The following is a 13,888-nucleotide window of genomic DNA, read 5'->3' as shown; positions in this document are numbered from 1 at the left end:
CAATTGTGTCTTTAACTCACTCATTTCTGGGGGTGCCATCCTATAAGGTGCTTTGGATATAGGTGCGGTTCCGGGATTTAACTCTATGGTAAATTCAAGGGTTCTAGCCGGTGGCATACCCGGAATCTCGTCCGGAAATACATCTACAAATTCTCTTACGATTGGGACATCCTCTATCTTTACCCCAACTTTCTTACTCACATCTTGGACACTACAGAAAAATAGTTCACACCCTTTATTGACCAGTTTCCTCACTTGTAATGCAGAGATCACCCCAAAGTTCCTAGACTTCCCAAAACGTCTATATGATATTGATTTCCCAGTAAGGTTCTTTAGGCTTACTTTCTGAATCTCGCAATCTATCCTGGCCTTGTATAAGCTTAGCCAATCCATCCCTAGAATCACATCTAGGTCCCCCAAACTAAATTCTATCAAATTAGATGGAAAAGTGCAATCTTTTATCTTCAAAGACAAGTTCTTAAATAATTTCGTACACCTTATGGTTGCACCAGTAGGCATACTAACAGGTAAATCAATTGCCTCAAAATCTACTAGCTTCAAACTTTTAACAATAGAGGACGAAATAAAAGAATAAGTTGCCCCTGAATCAAACAACGTTTTAACAGGTAAGGAGTGAACAGAGAAAGTACCTGAAACTACATCTGCAGAACGCTCAGCTTCATTTCTACTCATTACGAACAACTTTCCAGGAGCCCTGTTGTTATTGTTGTTTCCATTGGCAGGTTTGTTTTGGTTTCCCTGGTTATTTGGTGCCCCAGCAGGCTTCGAACTTGGGTTCCCCGAATGGTTAAACCCTGGTTTCCCTTGGTTACTACTCCCACTACCATTCTGCTCTTTCTTCTGCTTTGTGAAGCACTCAAACTCCCTATGTCCCTTCTTATGACAATAGTTGCAAATTACCAATTCCCCCTTACAATCCTTCCCAGGGTGGTTTTTGTTGCACCTCCTGCAGTGGTACACTCTGTCAGTTTGGTTTCTGTTGTTATAGTGATTCCCCTGGTTGTTTCTTCCCTGGAAATTACCATTACCATTACCATTACCATTACCATTCCCATTTCTATTCCTTTTGAAGTTCCCCTGACTTCCCCCAGCATTAAACTCTTTCCTTTTATCCCCAACAATAACATTCTTCTTGTCTCTCCTGGTCTGCAGGCCATAAATATGAGCAGCTCTCCCATACACAATGTCTAAGGACGTAAAGGTTTCCCCGCCTAATCCCATTTGGATCTCATCGGTTAACCCTTGCTCAAACCTCTGAGCCTTTAGTTCCTCAGTAGCTACTACCTCAGGTGCAAACCTCGACAAAGCTATAAACTTACTGTAGTATTCAGCAATGGTCATATTCCCCATCCTAAGGTTGATAAACTCTTGTGCTTTCTGCTTCCTCGTAAAAGGAGGATAAAACTTCCCCCTCAAGGCAACAATAAAAGAATCCCAATTGAATCCCTCAGCAGCACTTAGTCTAGTCCCATTTTCCCTCCACCAAAGGTCGGCCTCATCTTTCAGGTAGAGGACAGCTTGGCCAACTTTCATATTCTCAGGACAGTTTACCGCCCCAAATAGTTTCTCAAATTCCCTGATCCAGTTTTCAAGGAAGGTGGGGTCTGCCTGCCCCTTAAAGTATGGTGGCTTAACTTTCGCAAGCCTTTCAAACATGTCCCCTGCAGAATCGGGACGCTCAGTTCTTTCCTGGGTTAGTTTTTCCGCCAAGAGGCGAATAACAGCAGCTAGGTCACTATTATTGGCCATCCTAGAGCGCGACCTGAAATTAATATACTCTAATTCAGGTTCAAAACTTTACTTATATTATTCTCTAGCAATGCAATATCACATCAACATTCAAAATGCACACGAAATGAACAATTATGCAAAACATTCAACTGAGAGACAAGGAATAACTTCAATCATCACGAATAATAAGGTAGAATAAAGAAAAAAAACATTCCCCTTGCGTGTCCGTAATAAACTTTGATCCTTTAGACAGTCAATAATCTAACTTTTATTCCTTAGAAGAATGTCAATAACAATCCTAAATATTAACACACACCTGTTCTCAAAATAAAGTAAAAAGGTTCTACGATATAAACATAAACTATGGTTGGGCGGATTGTCCAACATTTTTCTCACACACAACTAAATATGTAAGCAAAGCTAAAGGGAAACATCATCAGACTTGTCCTTTGATTCGCTATAACCTTCTAGGGTGAATAACTCATATTTAAGTTCATCATCGTCATCCATATCAAAATAATAAGCTTCTTTTCTTGGCCTAGAGGATCTTCGTAGACCTTGAAGTTGATGATTAGCTTCCTCTGGCTCAGGCTCAGGTTCAGGTTCATGTTCAGGCTCGGGTTCAGGCTCAAACTCAAACTCAGGCTCAACCTCCAATTCATGCTCGAACTCAAACTCAAATTCATGTTCGAACTCAAACCCAAATTCATGCTCAAACTCAGGCTCCGAATCGCTTTCAGGTCTCAAAACAGCTTGATAAATATCGACCCTAGTTTGCCCTCTAGCACGATCAAATTCACGAAGGGCTTCATCATCACTATCAGGTTCTCCTGCTCTTAAAACTTGACGCAGAACAAGTTCATGGCTGGTGTAACTGTTAATGTCAGACTCGTAATCCATTTCATTTTCATCATCGCTTAGAACAATAGGGTTAGAATTGCTCCCTATTCTATTTCCTTGTATGCCAGACATGCTTAGTGATCTATAACAATTAAACATAGTTTCTATGTTAGTAATTAGTACTCTCGCTTGCCGTATGATCCCACAATACACAACAAGTAAGAATATGTATTAATGGCAAAGCATAGGAAAGACACGACAGTTAGCAGGCACAAAAGTACAATCATGTTGACATAATGCAGACACAATGTTTCTATTCTATATGCCCTTTCCTATGCTACCCATCTCTCAAAATAAACATAGTATATCAAACATTGAAGCATAAAAGAATAAAACGAGAATGATTTATAAGAATTAATTTGTTTAAACGAATAATTATTTAAACGACAAATAATTAATAAATAAATACAATATCTTTTTTTTTTTTTTTATATAATTACGAAAATATTAATTTTAAAAAAACGAAATACATGAAGTCACACAAACAAGAACGTATTTCAAAGCATGTAATTCAAGAGTTAATTTTAAAATAAATTCAAACATTTCTAACTAATAACTTTCAATTTATTCACTAGTTGTAGTTTACTTCAACGAAATTCTTTTTATGTAACTAATTAGTTAGTTAGGTGCCTAAAATTTAAAAAGGTAGACACGAAATGTCAGTAAAACCTTTAGCTCTGATACCACTTTGTAACACCCCGACAATTCCCATTTTCTAAAATAACCCTTTTTAAATATAACTGTAGGGAATTATCAAAGTATTATCGCCCGTGTGAAAACGTAACGGCTTATTCAGAATTTTGCAGCGGAAAACATAAAACTAACTTTTAGGTTCATAAATAATCTTATTACATATTAGGTCCAAAACCAATTAACTGAAATAAGAAAATACGAATAGTACGACAAATTTCAAATTAAGTTAACAAACCAAATCATTTAAATAAGCAAATATAACTACAAGCTCTCTAATCCCGATCCCAATGATGCATCATCTTCAAACCTGTAGATGGGCAACGCTTATTGATCCTTAGAGACTGCTCACCAAAGATGGGTCATCACAGGATCAATAAGGCATAGCCATGATCAACACACACAAACAAAGCACGTAATCAGCAAATCTGAGTACTACATACTAAAACAATAATAATCCTAACATGATACTATTAACGAACAACCCTAACAGATACTAATGAACATAAACAAGGGAAGACCAAACATGATAGTTGACGACCATACTTGACTAGACTAGGCTAGACTTATTACAATAATATTATTTTGGTTGAAATAGACAATGGACCGAGTTGTCCATCCAGAAGTCTTCACTAAGGAAGACGAGTTACGGGCGCGACTCCGTAACCTCAGTGACCTGCGATACCGAGGAACGTTTAAATAAAAATAGAACACGGTGATCAATCCGGTCCCAGAAAAGGCCATGGGCTACCACCATGAACCCCAACTCCTGTTTGTCCGTCACTTTAGACGTGCACAGTCTAAAGCTATTGCTACTCAGTTTCACTTTACATGATTTACAATTGAGATTTCGTTATGACTCAACAATCACATAAGACATACAATTCACATTTGTTCACAACTGTTTTTATCTTGGAATTAAGTAAGTGATCATAAAAGCATCAATCAAGACTCAATCCAATTTATCCAACCTTTCCTTTAACCATGAGCAACCCTGTATATGGGCATAAAGTTTCAACTTACTAAACAAGGTCCACCGCCCTCATAAAGTAGTGAAAAGATAGAAAGGGAACAACAACAAATCGATCCAAACCAATCATATAGAATAATCTAGTGTTCCCAACCAACATGTTTGTATCAATCATCCATACTAACATGTTACAGTTCTCATAGTGCAAAATAAGTTTAATAAGTTTGTCCAACAGTATTAAACATGCACATTCCATATAACCAAGTTCGTCCATAATATCAACATCACCAAGTTCAACAACAAATTCAACATGATTTCAACAATTAGCACACATTCCAAGCACGCAGGTATGTACGTACCTTGTGTAAACAAATTGATAAGCCACTTTAACACTTTCAAAAGTCGCCTAAAGAGAATTCTCCGCCTAAAACAACCAACAAATATTCCCAATCAATTCCTAATCATTGATAACCATAAGAGAGCATTCTAAATGCATCCTAAACATATTTAGAACTTTCCCCAATATCAAAACTTAAACATTTGATTTCCTAGAATCATAATTATTGAATTAGTGATTGAAATTCGTTGAAAACTTTTGCAAACATCGTACTTTAAATTTTCAGCAATATAAATTCATTTAAAAGCTTCACCATGGTCAATCTACGTTCCTAGTATCTCAAAACAACCAATTCAATAATCCACACTCAACTCATCATGATTAATAATCATAAAAACCTTGAATTTCATACTTTAAACAATCAAAACCAATATTTCAATGTAATTACATAATCTGAAAATTAATAACTTTATTATAAAATTCATAATTTAAATCACAAAACCCATAGCTTTAATTCAAGAAAACATAATTCAAATTAATAAATCATGATTAAGCCCTAATCTTAATTTTAATTAATCAAAACTGAAAATTAATTCGTTTTTAATCTCAACATCAAATCTGAAAATCATATTTACCATAAAAATTATAAATTTAATTTAAGAACATAATCTAAATTAACAAACTTTAATTTAAAATAATTAGTTACTTAGGGTTTAAGAAAGTAACCAATTCAAGAAGGAGGAGAGAGAGTTGGCCGGCGAACGGAGGTGGCTTGCGGCAGGGGCTGTGCGACGGCGGCACACGGTGGTGCTACTTGCGGTGGCTGCGCGAATTGGTGAAGGTCAGCCATGAAAAGGGAGGAGGAACGAGTATGAAAATAACAGAAAGAAAAAAGAAGGAAAAGGAGGAAGGATGGAAGATCATTACCGGCGGCAATAGGGTGGTGGCTCAGCGACGCGGTTGGGCGGAGGAGTGAGAAGACGGTGTCAAGTGGTCGTGGTTGCTGGTGGCTGCGGCTAGCTTGCACAAGGAGTAAAGGTTTGCAAGAAACAAAATTAGCATTCAAAGGAGGAACGAAGGAGGAGGGATCGAAGGAGAAGGAGAAGGAGACTCACCGGCGTCGAGGAGTCCGACGGCAGGCGACCGACGAGAGGGAGGAGAGCAGCGGCGAGGAGAGGGAAGATGAGTTCTTGAGGGTTTGAAAACTTACGTGAATAGTGAAGGAGGGTTTTGTTTTTCTCTTTCTAGCTTTCACGTGAATTAGAAGAAAGAAGGGGAGGGTTTGAGTTTGGGTTTTAATGTTAGGCTTTTCAAGTGGGCTAGACTTAGGATTTAGCTTTTATGATTCGAGTCCAAAACTGAATAGGATCGTTTTCTAAATTCAATCAATTTTCATAATTTAAATTCTTTTCAACTTAAAATTATAAAATCATTTTCGATTTCGTAAATCGTTGAAAATATTAAAATGTAATAAATAAATATACGTTAACTATATATTTATTTCCAAAATTCATAAATTCTTATTTAAATATATTAAATATACGTTAAAATATATAAATGAAATGTATAAAATTACGGGGGATTACATGAACACTGAACAGAATATCCAAGTATTTATCCTCATTTGATAAAATGTGTAAATAGAGAAGGTGCGTTTAGATTGGGACCAAACATACACATTTGACTACGGTATGCATGATATAATATCCTTCAAACTAGATGGTCATATCATATGGGATTATGCAGAAGTTTACATGAACTTTTTCACTGGTATGTCTCTTCTTCACTACCTCCTTTTGCTGACCTTTGCTGTTGACTTTGTATACTGAGAGATTCCTGTACGAGTATGATAATGTACATGTTGTAGGGCGGCAGGGCGATGTTTTGGTTATGTCATAGAAGTATGTGATTAGCTGCTTCATTGATGGCTTCTTTTTTATTAATAATAATGAAATTAGCTAATTCTTTTGAGCTCCCTGCCCCCCTCGACTTAGAAAAGTAAAGGAAAAAATGGAAATCCAGGATGGGGACGGAACAGAACAGGACTGATATTGTAAGGGGTGGAGAAGAGTTCAGAGTCATATTTTGCCGAAGAACGATAAGGCTTTGGTATTAAATCTCAAGGAATCACATGATGCTTACTATGTTCAATAGGTACGGAGTATATTGAACATAGTAAAAATGTGAACCTCCATGTATAAATTGTGAAGCTCCATAGTTGCTGTCAATAAACATGTGAAGCTCCATGTATAAATTGTGAAGCTCCATAGTTGCTGTCAATAAAAATGTGAAGCTTTATTTGTTGAGCATTATGATTTCCCTTTGTGAAATGAATGAGACTCCCAAGTTCCTAATCGTGATTATCACACTAGGCATATATATGTAATTATGTACTCGATCCCTTCGCCTGATAATGTTCAATTTGTAATTTATTTTTACAGTATGTTTTCCTACAGAAGGTTAACCAAGCTTAGGCTGTTTGGAATGGGTTTTTAACTTGATCATTAGTGTACTGAACTTTGTTGGTAATAAAGTTTGCTATGTTACCAAAAAAATAGGGATAATGTGTAATTTTTCATTAGATGAACTTTGTGATCAAATTTTATAGAATATTATTTTTGGTGATTAGTTGCAATAAAACAATTTAAAGCTCTGATATTATCTCGCACGCATCGCGTGCATATAAGACTAGTATTTTAATAAGTAAACAAGTGAGGACCATGTCATTTTGGTGGGGTGGGTTTATAAAATTATTTGTTTGATAGGATGGTAGGTTATAGGGTAAATTAGATGTATTATTTAATTAGATGGTAGGGTTGATAAGTTACTAAAAATGGCAAGTGTATCTTTTAAATAAATACGGCCGAAAAAGACAAGTGTATCTCTTAAATAAATACGGAGGGAGTAGTAAGTAACACCAATGCTTAAGATATCATTGAAGGACAAAAAAGGTATGTTTTACGTAAGTTGTCAAAGAAAATACATTATATTGTTAATTAAGAAACTTATTCATATTTCCTCTGATTTCTTAACTAGCACCATTTGGGTTGTACACAAAAAATACGAAAATTTTAAATATCAAAATTAACCATATGATACAAACAAAAGAGATCAGAAATATTAGTTAACAATGTTAAATATGAACTGTGAGTAAAGATAAAGTGGATATTTAGTGTGAGAACACACCAAAAAACATGACATACCACTATACGAGTACCATAAAAAGAAATGATGTAAGTATGTAACTAATTAGGGGCGAACCTATATTTGGACACCATTAATTTAAAAGAAAAAAATTGAATAACGAATGGGAAATGATTATTAACATTATACTAATTTACATACATACTCCCTCCGTCCCTTAATAGCGGTTTTGGTCAAACAAAAACAGAAACTCCATTAAATGATTTTCATGGTTTCGATTTGGAAAATGTCCCAGTCCGGCGATACAGAGTACTTCCCTTCTATGTCCTTTTAGGTTTCCTCTCTAATTTTTTTGACACTCTTTCTCTCAATTCATTCTGGGCAGTTAATTGCTAATGAGAAGATTAAGATTTCAACTTTGTCCCCCCTAATTCTCTATCCCCTTACATTTGTCCATTTTGTAGTATAATACATTTTTTTCTCCATTCAATTAGTGTGAATTTGGAGATTTTTGGCAGAATATGTAGTCAAAGTGCAAATTAAAATTAACTAAAACAATTCAATATATTGCTCTTAATTGTTTTAGGAATAGATAAGATACGCAGGACATTGATGGAAGCTGTTCAAGGAGCTAGACTCCACATTAAAAAGGCGCACAACGTACAATAAAGATGGAGAGAGAGAGGAGCGCTGGAGAGAGAATCTCAAACCAATGGACAACGGTAAGCCGGAGGAAATCAAGAAACCACACACCCATAGCCCAGAAAACCTGCTTCATTGACTTCTTGCCAATGAACACTAACCCTCAAGATCTCGCATCCCTTTTCCGTCACTATGGAAAAGTCGAAAATGTGTGCATACCAGAAAAACTTCGAGCCAATAAACGGTACCGTTTCGCCTTCGTCAAATTCACCTCTAGTGAAACCCTCAAACCTGCCATAAGAGGAGAAGACGGTAGGAAAATGGGGACTTTCCGTATCAGAATTTACCCAGCTAAGCATGAAATGCATACCCGAAAGTCATCCTCAACCCCAAAACCCCCACCCCTGCCAAAACACAATAGCCAGAAAACTCCGATATTGCACTACCCATCAACTGAGAGAGATAAAAGATCCTACAAAGAAGTTACCTTAAACCAAAACCAAACCAACAATCCTAATCAGAAACAATCCACCCCCAAACCAAACCCTTCACATCAGACCCAGAAAATACCTCCCAATGAACCCGACCCGCAACCAGACTGTTACAAATTTGAGCCATGTATTATGAGAAGAATGAGTTCCAGGATATTGGGAGAAGAAACGGAACAGATCAGAGACAACTTGTCGGTCAATCTAGTTGACGACGAAGAATTCATTACGATCAAAGGAACAATATGCAATGAAAATGAAGAACTCTTTCGGAGAAGCGTCATCGCCACTGCTAACTCATCCCTCTCCTCAATCATCATCCTTGAACACATACTTGCAGAAGGAGTCACATGCCTAACAATCAGGCCAATGGGGGGAATGCTCCATCTAATCACCTTTGCTACTTTAGACGATAAAGTAGCCATGATGGAATGTGAGTGGCTCAAAAGATGGTTCATGGATATGCGAAATGTTAACCAAGTTTGCGCCTAAAAATGGAGAGAAACCACACTGAAAATATATGGGGTTCCTCTTAGTGCTTGGGGATATGATAATTTTTTCAAAGTGGGATGTGTGTTCGGCAGAGTATTGTCAGTTGATTATGCCAACTATGACTGTGCCAAAGTCATGGTAATCACAGATTGTTTGTTCTCCATCAATTGTAAACTGCTTCTGGAAATTGGGGATAATTCCCATAAAATCTGTATCACAGAAGAAAACAATGGCCAGATTGTAAACGACAAAACCACAAACAAAGCTGATCGAGGCTCCTCTGACGAGGACGAAGGCGCGTGTGAAACACCTCGCCGCACATCACCAGTTGCCAAAACCCCTTCATCATCCCACAATTCTCAAGAGAACCACATTAACTCCCTTGACCACAGTGCCAATAATGAACCCATCATTAATGGTCTACAATCAGATGACCATAACCTTGGAAATACCACTCCTGACTCCTCGGAACTCTCTGCAAAAGTAAGAATATCCGTTGCATCTCCAAACCAAACCCATCCAGTGATCCCTAACCTAGCCACAAATGGACCATCACCACCAAATAGCCCAATGCAAAACTCATCATTATTCCCTATCTCTATTGCCAACAGATTTGGCCCATTAAGCAGGCCCAAACACCAACCCTCCTCCTCTTCATCTTCTGGACCCCTTTTCCCACCAGGTTTTGAAGATAATATTCCACAAAACATCAAATCGGCCCATGTTGCGAAGAGGGCAAGAAAGGCCCACCGAAAAGCCCAGAAACCACCCAAACCATACACCAACATCATTAAGCCTACATCCCCTGTAATTCAGTCAGCCCATCCAAGCCTAGCATCTGCGTCCATTACTGCCGAGAATGTGCTAACACTTGCAAATCAGTTGGGCCTCACATTCGATGGGCCAACATCAGTTCTGCGAGATCGAATCAACACGATTTTAAAAAGGCAACAGGAAGATTGGAACTCAGGCCAACAATAAGCACCTTCATATTCTCATCTCTCACCACAACATGAACCATGATAATTTTGTCTTGGAATATACGCGGAATCAGTGGCAGGATTAAGAGAAGCACAATCCGGAGCTTAATAAACCAACACTCCCCTCACTTTGTTTTCGTTCAGGAAACAAAGATTGAAACTTTCAACCCACGGATTATAAACTCCTTCTGGAAGAATTCGGGTGTCCAATGGGTTTCTAGCCCTTCTCACGGAAATTCGGGGGGATTAATCTCCCTGTGGAACTCTGATGTTTTTAAGGCTGAGTCAACAACCTGTGAGAAACACTGGATTGCAATATCCGGCAACATCAGCGACATTCAACTCAAATGCACCCTCATCAACATATATAATCCTTGCTCCGTTTCAGACAGGGAAGCGGTGTGGCAAAGTATCCGAGATTTTCAGCTCTCATCTAATCTGCCATGTCTTTTGATTGGGGACTTCAATGAAGTCTTAGAACAAAACGATAGGGGGAGTCATCATATGTCAATCACTGGGTCTCAACAATTTAACATGTTCCTACAGGATTTGCAGGTTATAGAAATTCCTCCATCAAATGGGAAATATACCTGGTTCCGAGGGCACTCAAAGAGCAAGCTGGACCGTCTCTTCATGACTCCCATATGGCTCACAAAATTCCCAGCAACAAAGGTCTCTTTACTCAAGAGATCGATCTCTGACCACTGCCCAATGCTCGTTCAGTCAAGTGAAAAAAATTGGGGGCCAAGACCATTTAGATTCCTCAACTGCTGGTTGTCTCACCCTGGATGCTCGAAGATTATTAAAGAATCATGGGGGATCTCACCCACTCTCCCAATGATGGAGAAACTGAAACTAGTCAAAAACAACCTTCGCACCTGGAATAAAGAAGAATTTGGCAAAATTGATGAACAAATCAGAATACTTGAGGACAAAATTCAAAAAATCGACAATGATGCTAATGAGAGAGACCTTACCAACACTGAAGTTCTTGATAGGAAAACGGCCCAAATGGAGTTGTGGTGCTGGCTAAGAAGGAAGGAGTCGTATTGGGCTCAAAACTCTCGAGCAAGATGGGTCAAAGAAGGCGATAGAAATACGAGATATTTTCATACAATCGCCACAATGAGAGAAAGAAAAAACAGAATTGAGAGCATTGCAGTTGGGGGAGACACCATTGAAAATCCATCAGAAATAAAGCAGGAGGCAGTGAACTTCTTCAAAAATATATTTAAGGAAGATCACAACCAAAGGCCACTCTTCCATGGCCTCCACTTCAGAACTTTAAACCACACACAAGCCTCAACTCTTACTGAAAAATTCACACAGGAAGAGATTGACCAGGCAGTAGCTTCCTGCGATTCATCAAAGGCTCCGGGCCCTGACGGGTTTAACTTCGCATTCATTAAAAGTTCGTGGGACGTGATAAAAGCAGATGTGTACGAGCAAGTCTACGAATTCTGGAAGACTGCCAGACTTCCGCGAGGGTGTAATTCCGCCTTCATAGCCCTTATCCCGAAAACTAATAATCCAAATAGCCTCAAAGATTATCGGCCCATTAGCATGGTCGGGAGTATGTATAAGATAATTTCAAAGCTGCTGGCTCGCCGTCTACAGAAAGTCATCAACATCCTCATTGGCCCTCAACAATCCTCCTTTATTAAGGGTAGACAAATTCTCGAAGGAGCCTTGATCGCCACTGAAGTAATTGATTCATGTAAAAGAAACAAAACCAAAGCAACTCTACTGAAACTTGACTTCCATAAAGCATTTGACAGCATCTCGTGGACATACCTAGATTGGGTATTAGAAAGAATGAAATTTCCCCCTCAATGGTGCGCGTGGATCAGGTCTTGTGTTATGACGGCATCGGCATCTATCCTTGTCAACGGCTCACCCACAGACACTTTCAAACTCCAAAAGGGACTTCGCCAAGGCGATCCTCTCTCACCCTTCCTTTTCAACCTTGCTGTGGAACCGCTTAATCTGCTAATACAGAAGGCCATATCACTAAATTTATGGGAGGGCATTGGAATGTGTAGGAATGGTTCGAAGGTGTCGCATCTTCAGTATGCGGACGACACCTTAATTTTTTGTCCCCCAAATATCCAATCACTGATGAACATAAAGAAGACTCTCATATTGTTTCAACTATCATCCGGCTTGCAAATTAACTTCCATAAAAGCTCGATTTTTGGAGTTAATGTGGAAAACCAGTGGCTTCAAGAAGCAGCGAACTCATTACTTTGCAAAGTCGAATACTTGCCGTTCAAATACTTGGGCCTTCCAATAGGGGGCAACATGAACCGCATCAGTATGTGGGATCCTATCTTGGACCGAATGGGGAAGAAACTCGCCTCATGGAAGGGAGGTCTGCTATCTATAGGTGGGCGTGCAACCCTGATAAAAGCATGCCTATCTAGCTTACCCTTGTATTATATGTCATTATATCCAGCCCCCATGGGGGTGATCGAAAAGATACGAAAGATTCAACGACAATTCCTTTGGGGCAGCGATCATGGCAGAAAAAAGCTTTCCCTTATTGCCTGGAACATTGTCGAAGCCCCAAGAAGTTTGGGCGGGCTTAACCTTGGAAACATTCAGCACAAAAACTTGGCTTTATTGGCCAAATGGATATGGAGGCTACTAAATGAGCCTCACACGTTTTGGCGCAAACTGATACAGGAAAAATACGGATATGGACCTCTATTTTCTATCCTCGACCTGCAGATCCCAAAACAGGGGGGGACTTGGAGACACATATGCCACTTACTACTGAACCACCCACAGTCGAGAGCGATGCTGAAATCGCAGATCTGTAAAAAAGTCGGAGATGGACAGGAGACACTCTTTTGGCACGACGTGTGGCTTGGTAACGCCCCCCTCAAAGCCCTCTTCCCAAGGCTTTTCCTAATAAGCACAACCAAAAGTGCGAAGGTGGCCTCCATGTGTTTTTGGGATGGCCTGGAATGGAAGTGGACATTAAATTGGGCAAGAAATCTCAGACCTCAGGACAACCATGAGCTTTGTAATCTTCAGCAGCTTCTACATATTGTCAGTCTCTCACCTGGGGACCCTGACTCCTTTTCTTGGATACCTAACAAGAAGGGTGACTTCTCAGTAAAATCATTCAGCTACGAACTTGCAAAATGTGACTTAAGTGGCCCAAAACAAACCTACGCTGGGGTATGGAGAGGCCTAGTTCCATACCGAGTGGAGATCTTCATCTGGATCGCCCTCCAAGGGAAGTTAAACACCAAGGATAAATTGTTGCGACTCGGTATAATAGATGCTTCATCAACAAATTGCGTACTGTGCAACTTAGCTCCAGAAACAAGTGATCACATTTTTATCCACTGCACACTGTCTCAAAAAATCTGGTCATGGTGGCTCGAACTATGGCAGCTTTGTTGGTGCATGCCATCAACCACCCACGAAGTATTCGAGCAATGGTTTCACCCTAACCATGGGGCTTTCTTCAAGAAGGTGTGGA

This window comes from Spinacia oleracea, chromosome 6 (assembly GCF_020520425.1).
Source record: "Spinacia oleracea cultivar Varoflay chromosome 6, BTI_SOV_V1, whole genome shotgun sequence".
In the NCBI taxonomy this organism is placed as follows: domain Eukaryota; kingdom Viridiplantae; phylum Streptophyta; class Magnoliopsida; order Caryophyllales; family Amaranthaceae; genus Spinacia; species Spinacia oleracea.
This window is presented reverse-complemented; position numbering follows the sequence as displayed.